This window comes from Siphateles boraxobius, unplaced genomic scaffold (genome assembly GCF_051911475.1).
Source record: "Siphateles boraxobius isolate OS27281-9 unplaced genomic scaffold, OSU_SipBor_1 8, whole genome shotgun sequence".
Lineage (NCBI taxonomy): Eukaryota > Metazoa > Chordata > Actinopteri > Cypriniformes > Leuciscidae > Siphateles > Siphateles boraxobius.
This window is the reverse complement of record NW_027509208.1, coordinates 13,829,741-13,837,770: the sequence shown is the minus strand read 5'-3', so window position 1 is coordinate 13,837,770 and position 8,030 is coordinate 13,829,741.

Genomic DNA, 8,030 nt, shown 5'->3' with positions numbered 1-8,030 from the left:
TAACAATTAAGTTTTGAATAAAAAGTCAAGTGAGACAAATGTGTTTTTCTCTAGCAGCGACTTTGATTTAAAAAGTTCAGAAAAACAGTTTAGGAGGGGAGGGTTAAGCATGTGTGAATTACCCGAGTCTGTGCGCCTCTTAACAGTTTTTGGCAGCAGCGTCTACTAATATCGAAACTGTAAATTTATCTGCTTCAAGAACAGTGTCGTTATTACCTCGCTAGTGAGAAATGTCATGTGGCTTTTAAGTTGTTCAACTATTTTACTGATAAAATCGCCAGAGCAGCGCTGACAACATATTTGAGTGGGAGAGAGAGTGGGGGGAATTTTGTAGCAAAAACATTGAAATAATTAGTAATTTTCATCCTATTGTTTACTTTATTTATTTGCTTGGTCAGTGTCGTTATGGGTTTTGGTTCTTTTGCTGTTGTCGGCTGTAAAGACATGTAAAGACTGTATTTCGGCTGAAATAACTGAAATCGTTTTGAACTGTAATGCGGTCAAAAAAAGACCTGCCTTGAACTACTTTAGCCGTGCGTTTCCCTGAAAATAATTTCACACCACGTTCATCAACCAATCAGATTCAAGCATTCAACAGCCCGTGGTATAATAGAGTGGTGCCGGTTTGATGTCAGAACCCGTAAGTCTAATTCGCCGCTGGTTCCTTTGAGATTTTCCTATGGGGTTTTATAATGGGGTTTTTCAATTTTTGTGTAAAACAAAGCCTCGTAAACAACATGACTATACTTTGACGTTTGGTTCTCTTACGAGAGTATCTCTCGTACTGCGTAATATCTTACGCTATGGGGGAAAACCTCTTTTCCACGAGATATTGAAGTCAAAAATTATCCTTAATTTTGAATTAATGTAAAACGCTGTGCAGCAGCATGCAGACATAGGCAAGACGGCTTGCGCTCCTATTGGCTGCCCTGCGGCAACAGCAGCAGCCTATCGAGAGAGGCTCTGCGTGACACATATCCAATGGGGGCATTTCGCGCCCATTTCGTCACGTCCCACCAGAAAGGGCGTGGTCTCGCCCTATAAACATAGCTTGATTAGGCTGGTACAACTGATTTTCATCTCTTCAGCGAAGCATCACCGCATCGCTGGATCCGGAGTGAGAAGCCACGCCGTCTGAGAAAAAGCACACAGCGGGACGAGCCTTGCTTGGTCTCGAGCCTTTGAGTCTGAAGTCGCTGGCATCGCCGCCTTTAGCCGCCGTACCTGCTACGCTTTCCGGCGTTATATCCTTTTCTGCAAGTGTGTGTGTGTGTTTGCCACTGCGACACACATTTTTTCACTGTCTCTCTCCCCCTTTTAAAAGAGCTCCGTTTTTATCAAGATGCGTTGATCCTGCGGCTCGTGCCGAGCCACACTCAGTCAAGAGGATCGCCATGTCATCTGCGTTTCCTGCCTGGGTGAGGATCATGCGGCTCTCGCTCTCGTCGACGGCGGATGCCCTCACTGTGAGCTACTGCCGATGGTGACTCTGAGGACTCGCCTGGCATGATTCTCAGAGCCTGCACTTCAGCCCGCTGTAACGCCGCGCCGTAAAAGCGCCGTGCCCAGCGCGGCCCCAAGCCTTCTCCTGCCCGCCAAAGCTCGCCGGTTTGCCCACCAGCTTCGCCGGCATCGCTCGAGTCCATCACCGACGGACAGCGGCCGCCGTCTGCTGCCGCTTCCGCCATTGATGTCGACGAAACAGCCCCGAGCCTTCTCCAGCCCGTGATAGCTCGCCGGTTCACCCGCCAGCTTCACCAGCTTCACTCGAGTCGCTCGCTGACGGACAACGGCCGCCGTACGCCGCCGCTTCCGCCGTTAATGTCGACGAGATAGCTGCATCTGTAGAGAAGGCCAGCTGCTCTATCCTGGCGTCGGACAGTGAGGACTGGGCGAGCTCTGTGGACCTCCACCCCTCTGCCCGCGAGTCGTCAGGGAAACGGGCCAGCATCAAAACCGCTGCGCGGCTAGCTTTCTTTACGTTACAAGAAACCTAACCGCCCCCTGTGGACATGCGTCACCGGCGAAATGAGGAAAGAGTGTGTTTTGGTACCGCCGAGGCCGGACCAATCTCCATTTCTCAAACATTTCTCAGCTCCTCTTAGTTTGAGCGGCTGAAAATGTCAATATTGCAGCAATGAGCCTGTTGTATAACACGCACGCCTGCAAACAAACGGCAAAACACACAAACTGTGATGACGCTCTATTATCTTCTCGAGCTATTTTTGGCTTTTGTCGTTTCCCCCTGTGGCTCAGTGGCGAAACCAAAAGCCTTCGCACGGGAGACCCGTGTTCAATCCCAGGTCTCACAGAAGATACAATTTAGTCTCGCCGCAGCCAGACTTGCACCGACACATTTCGCTTGTTCAGTTCCAAGAAAATGCGACTGTTCCAGTGTATTTTGCAGTAAACAAGCCGGTATCATGGCCCGCTTGCCTGCACAAAAATGCTGTTTCCACGTCGACCCAGAAAAATCATATAAACAAGTGTATTTTCTGGTATTCCGGCCACAGTCGATGGTGTTATGAGTGTAATAAAAATGCCCACAGCCCAGTGTTCATTTCTACACACAAACACAGCCCGCCACAGTGCAGGGCTCGCACAAATGAGATCGACTCATGTCATTGTGCATTAAATGTAGTGAATGTGCCCACAACCCAGTGCCCACAAACACTACACACTGCATGTGCCACGTTTTCTGTAAAACGAAACCAACACACATACAGTCAGCTAAGACCCACGGTGTTTAAGTCTCGCCGCGGCCAGACTCCACCGAAACTTCTCGCTCGTTCAGTTCTAAACAATGTGACTGTTCCAGTGTATTTCGCAGTAAACAAACCGGCACCACAGCCCGCTTGCCTGCACACAAATGCCATTTTTACGGTGACCCAGATAAATCCCAAAAGAGTGTATTTTCTGGTATTCCGGCCAAGGCCCGATGGTGTTATGAGTGTTGTAAGAATGCCCACGTCTCAGTGCCCATTCCCACACACAGACACAGCCCGCCACAGTTCAGGGCTAGCACAAATAAAATCGACTCATGCCCACGACACAGTGCCCACAAACACTACACGATGTGTGTCCCTCATTTTTTGTAAAAACAAAACCGACACACATTCGGTCAGCACAAGCCAACGGTGTTCTCAGTGCAGTGAATGTGCCCGCCGTCCCGCGCCCACATTCCTTCACAGACACGCTCAACCCAACGGATTTTGTCCCGCTCGCTCTCTCTCCATAACCTGTCATAGAGAATTCGAGCGCGACCAGGCTGCCCGCCGTGATCGGCGCGCCTTCCGCCTCGCACTCTATAAACACAGTGTTTATGTCTCAGCACACCGAAGCTCTGCAGCCGCCACTATGCTGCGGCCAGAGCCCGGTTTTCATTCTACCCCTAGCTATTCACGCAGATGTGTGGACAAAGCTTCCCGGGGTATCAGAATGGGTGTTGAACACTATAAAAAGAGGCTATTCGCTACAGTTCGCTCGACGTCCCTGCCGTTACACGGCGCGAGTCTAAACCACGGTAAACAACGAAGTATCTCATCTACTTCGAGCCGAAATAGTGAAACTGCTGAGCAAAGGGGCCATAGAACCATATTTTCTGGTACCGAAAAAAGACGGGGGTCTCAGACCCATTCTAGATCTGCGACATCTGAACAGAGTGCTTATGAAGCGCCAGAAAGAATTCTGTCAACCAGGAAAATCCTCGCGCAAGTGCGCCAGGGAGACTGGTTTATGCCAATAGATCTGAAAAACGCCTATTTCCAAATACAAATAGCGTCACGTCACAGGCGATTCTTGAGATTCGCCTTCGAGGGCCAGGCATATCAATACACAGTCCTACCGTTCGGCCTATCCCTAGCACCCCGTACATTTACGAAGTGCATGGACGCGGCCCTCGCACCCCTGAGACTTCAGGGCATGCAAGTTCAGAACTACTTGGACGATTGGCTGATTCTAGCTCGATCACATTCAGAGCTCATAGAACACAGAACCACATTACTCGAGCATATCGAGAATCTGGGTCTCACAGTCAATTGGGTGAAGAGTTCGCTGTTTCCCCGCCAGAAAATCTCTTTTCTGGGAACAGTGCGGGACTCGCTGTCTATGACAGCACGTCTGTCGCCAGAGTGAGATCTGGACATTCAGCGCGCCGCAAAATCCTTTCGCCGCGGCTCTATGGTCCCGCTCAAAAGGTTTCAGAAAATGCTGGGCCTCATGGCCTCGGCATCTTCAGTACTCCAGCTGGGCCTGCTTCGCATACGTCCACTGCAGTTATGGCTGAAAGTGCGAGTTCCACACCGGGCATGGACCTCTGGTCTGTTTCACCTCATTTCGCCTCGACTCTGTTTCGCATCGACATGAAATGCGTTTCGGCTCTGGAACCTTGGAAAATAGCCGACTGGTATCAGTCAGGCGTGAGTCTGGGGAAACCCTCGAGTGTGACGGTGGTGTCCACAGACGCCTCCACCTCGGGATGGGGAGCGCTGCTCGAGGGCAGATCGTTCTTCGGCCAGTGGTCAGAACGGGAAAAGCTCCTACGCATAAACTGTCTAGAAATGCTGGCAGTCGACAACGCGCTATGACGTTTTTGTCCCCAGATGAAAGGCCGCCACGTCTTAGTCCGGTCGGACAACATGTCAGTGGTGGCATACATAAATCACCAGGGTGGCGTCAGGTCCCGAAACCTTTACAACGCCTCCTGGTCTGGGCTCAGCACAACCTGCTTTCACTGACAGCAGCGCATGTGCCTGGTAGCCTGAATCTGGGACCAGACCGTCTGTCCAGAAACAATGTCCCAGCAGGGGAATGGTCGCTGCACCTGCAGACGATCCAAATGCTGTGGGAGACATTCGGCAGAGCGCAGGTGGACCTGTTCGCGTCCCAAGAAAGCGCTCACTGTCCGACCTTTTTCTCCAAGAGCAGGGATGCGCTGGCCCACGTATGGCCCCGCTGCCCCCTCTATGCTTTTCCCCCCGTCTCGCTCCAGCCTCAAGTGCTGGAACGAATCAGGGAAAACGGATGCCCAGTGCTACTCGTGGCTCCGCTCTGGACAAACCAGAATTGGTTCCCAGTCCTAATGCGGCAGACCAGCACTGCCCCGTGGCCGATACCGGTGAGGAGAGACCTCCTCTCACAGGCAAAGGGCTCAATTTGGCATCCTCGCCCGGAATTATGGTCCCTACATGCATGGGCCATCAACGGGTACCCGCAAACCTCCCAGAGGGAGTGTTAAATACAATCACGCAGGCTAAAGCCCCGTCTACTAGACAGCTCTATTCCTCGAAGTGGTCAGTGTTCTCTGCCTGGTGTCAAGCTCAGGGCTGGGCCTGGGCCTCGCCGTCTACATTTATAAGGTTTTACAACCTAGAGGTTCCAGCCTTACAAGCCAAGCTTCTGTCGGTATAGAATTCAGTGCTATCTGCCCCGCTGTGCCGGCCCAGATGCTGAGTTTCGCTTGTGCATCGCTCACTGAGCGATAAAACAGCTCCATGGGTGTTGAATAACCCGTACTATTACCCAGTTCAGGCTGAACACGTTCACCCTGTCTGCGTGAAACACGGTTAACATAACTAGTTCCTGTAGGATGCTATTTCATGGGGAATGATGCTTGCAGCCTCTCTTCTCCGACTCTCTGTGAGTCTATGGTGATTATGCACTATATGAGCCCCTGGCTACTGCCCTTGGGACTTTGGTGTTGGATCCCAGTACGCACGACGTTTTGCATTGTGTTCCCCATAGCGTAAGATATTACGCAGTACGAGAGATACTCTCGTAAGAGAACGTGCTCGGTTAATAACGTAACCTCGGTTCTCTCTAGAGAGGGAACGAGTACTGCGTATCTTGCAGTGCATACACAGCTCTGGTTCGCTTCGGCGATGAAAACCAGTTGTACCAGCCTAATCGAGCTATGTTTATAGGGCGAGACCACGACCTTTCTGGCGGGACGGGACAAAATGGGCGCGAAATGCCCCCATTGGATATGTGTCACGCAGAGCCTCTCTCGATAGCCTGCTGCTGTTGCCACAGGGCAGCCAATAGGCGCGAAAGCCGTCTTGCCTATGTCTGCATGCTGCTGCACAGCGTTTTACATTAATTCAAAATTAAGGATTATTTTTGGCTTCAATATCTCATGGAAAAGAGGTTTTCCCCCATAGCGTAAGATATTACGCAGTACTTGTTCCCTCTCTAGAGAGAACCGAGGTTACGTTAGTACCGAGTACGTTCTACAACGTTTTTTTGTAATATTGAAAATGATGACAAGAATTATGAAATTTCAATGGTTTCAAACATTTTGATTTACATTTAGACATTAAAGGATTGTTGCCAGCGAGTCATCGTGGAGAGGCAAAAACAACGCAAGAAGTGCTCAGAATACAAAGTTCAAACATTGCTCAGAGTAGCATAAACCAGACAAGTGAAGATTTCAAGAAAAACTTTTCTTTTTTTTTCCCTATGTTAAGTGCTCACGGAAGAGATGAGTTTTCAGTTGTCTTTTGAATGCTGTCAGGGATTCTGCATTCCGGACGAGGGTGGGTAGATCATTCCACCAGCATGGAACCGTGAATGAGAATGTTCTGGACAGTGATTTTGTGCCTCGCTGTGATGGTACAACGAGCCGTCGCTCATTGATCGATCGTAGGCTTCTGGTAGGGATGTAGACCCGTAGGAGCGAGTGAAAGTAGGAGGGAGCTGAGCCAGTGGTCAATCTGTAAGCAAGTGTCAGTGCCTTGAACTTGATTCGAGCAGCGAGTGGTAGCCAATGCAGGGAGATGAACAGCGGAGGGACGTAGGCCCTTTTGGGCTCGTTGAAGACAAGACGAGCAGCAGCATTCTGGATCATTTGTAAGGGTTTAGTTGCACATGATGGAAGACCAGCTAGAAGAGCATTGCAGTAATCAAGCCTAGAAATAACCAGGGCCTGGACGAGAAATTGTGTTGCATGCTCAGTTAGGAAAGGCCTGATCTTCCTGATGTTGTGCATTGCAAACCTGCATGATCGAGCTGTCTTTGAAATGTGGTCTGTGAAGGTTAGCTGGTCATCAAAGATTACTTTTATATCATCTTATACTTTTGATATCATCTTATACTTTTGATATCATCTTATACTTTTGATATCATCTTAATTAAATCAAAAATAACTATAAATCTAAATCTAAATTAAATAAAAAATAACTATATCGTGATATATATCGTTATGCTATCGTGATATAAAATTACTCATATCATGATATAAGATTTTGGTCATCGCCAACCCCTCAATAATTTATTTATTTTTTGAAGCTAAGACCTTTTTGGGTACAGTGTATGGCAAGCCGTTTTAACTTTTATTCATTTCCAGGATATGAATTGTTGATATCAACAATTACATTTTTGATATCAGCAATTACATTTTTGATATCAACAATTACATTTTTGATATCAACAATAGAATTCTTGATATCAACAATTTAATTCTTCATATCAACAATTTTATTTTCTCTAGTGAAATGTCACCATAGGCTGCCATTCAAAATTAATTGTTGATATCAAGAATTGATTTCTTACTAGTAGAAATATAATTTTTGATATCAATAAATACATTGTTACTAGTAAAAATGCGAATTCCTGATATCAATAATTCAATTGTCACTAGTTGAAATGTCTATTCTTGATATCAACAATTTAATACTAGTAAAATTTTTCATTTTTGATATCTGAAAATGTATTTCTCATATCAATATTATTTCAGATATCTAAAATGACTCTCTTACTAGTAACAATCACATTCATGATATCAGAAATTAACATTGTCACTAGTGAAAATGGAATTATTGATATCAAAAATGAACATTGTTACAAGTAGCAATTCAATTGTTGATATCAAGAATAGACATTTCAACTAGTGACAATTGAATTCTTGATATCAAAAATAAAGGTTTTTACTAGTAAGAATTGTATTTCTGATATGTGAAATTGGAATTTCAACTAGTAAAGAAATCAATTCTTGATATCAACAATTGATTTTGAATGCCAGCCTATGGTGACAT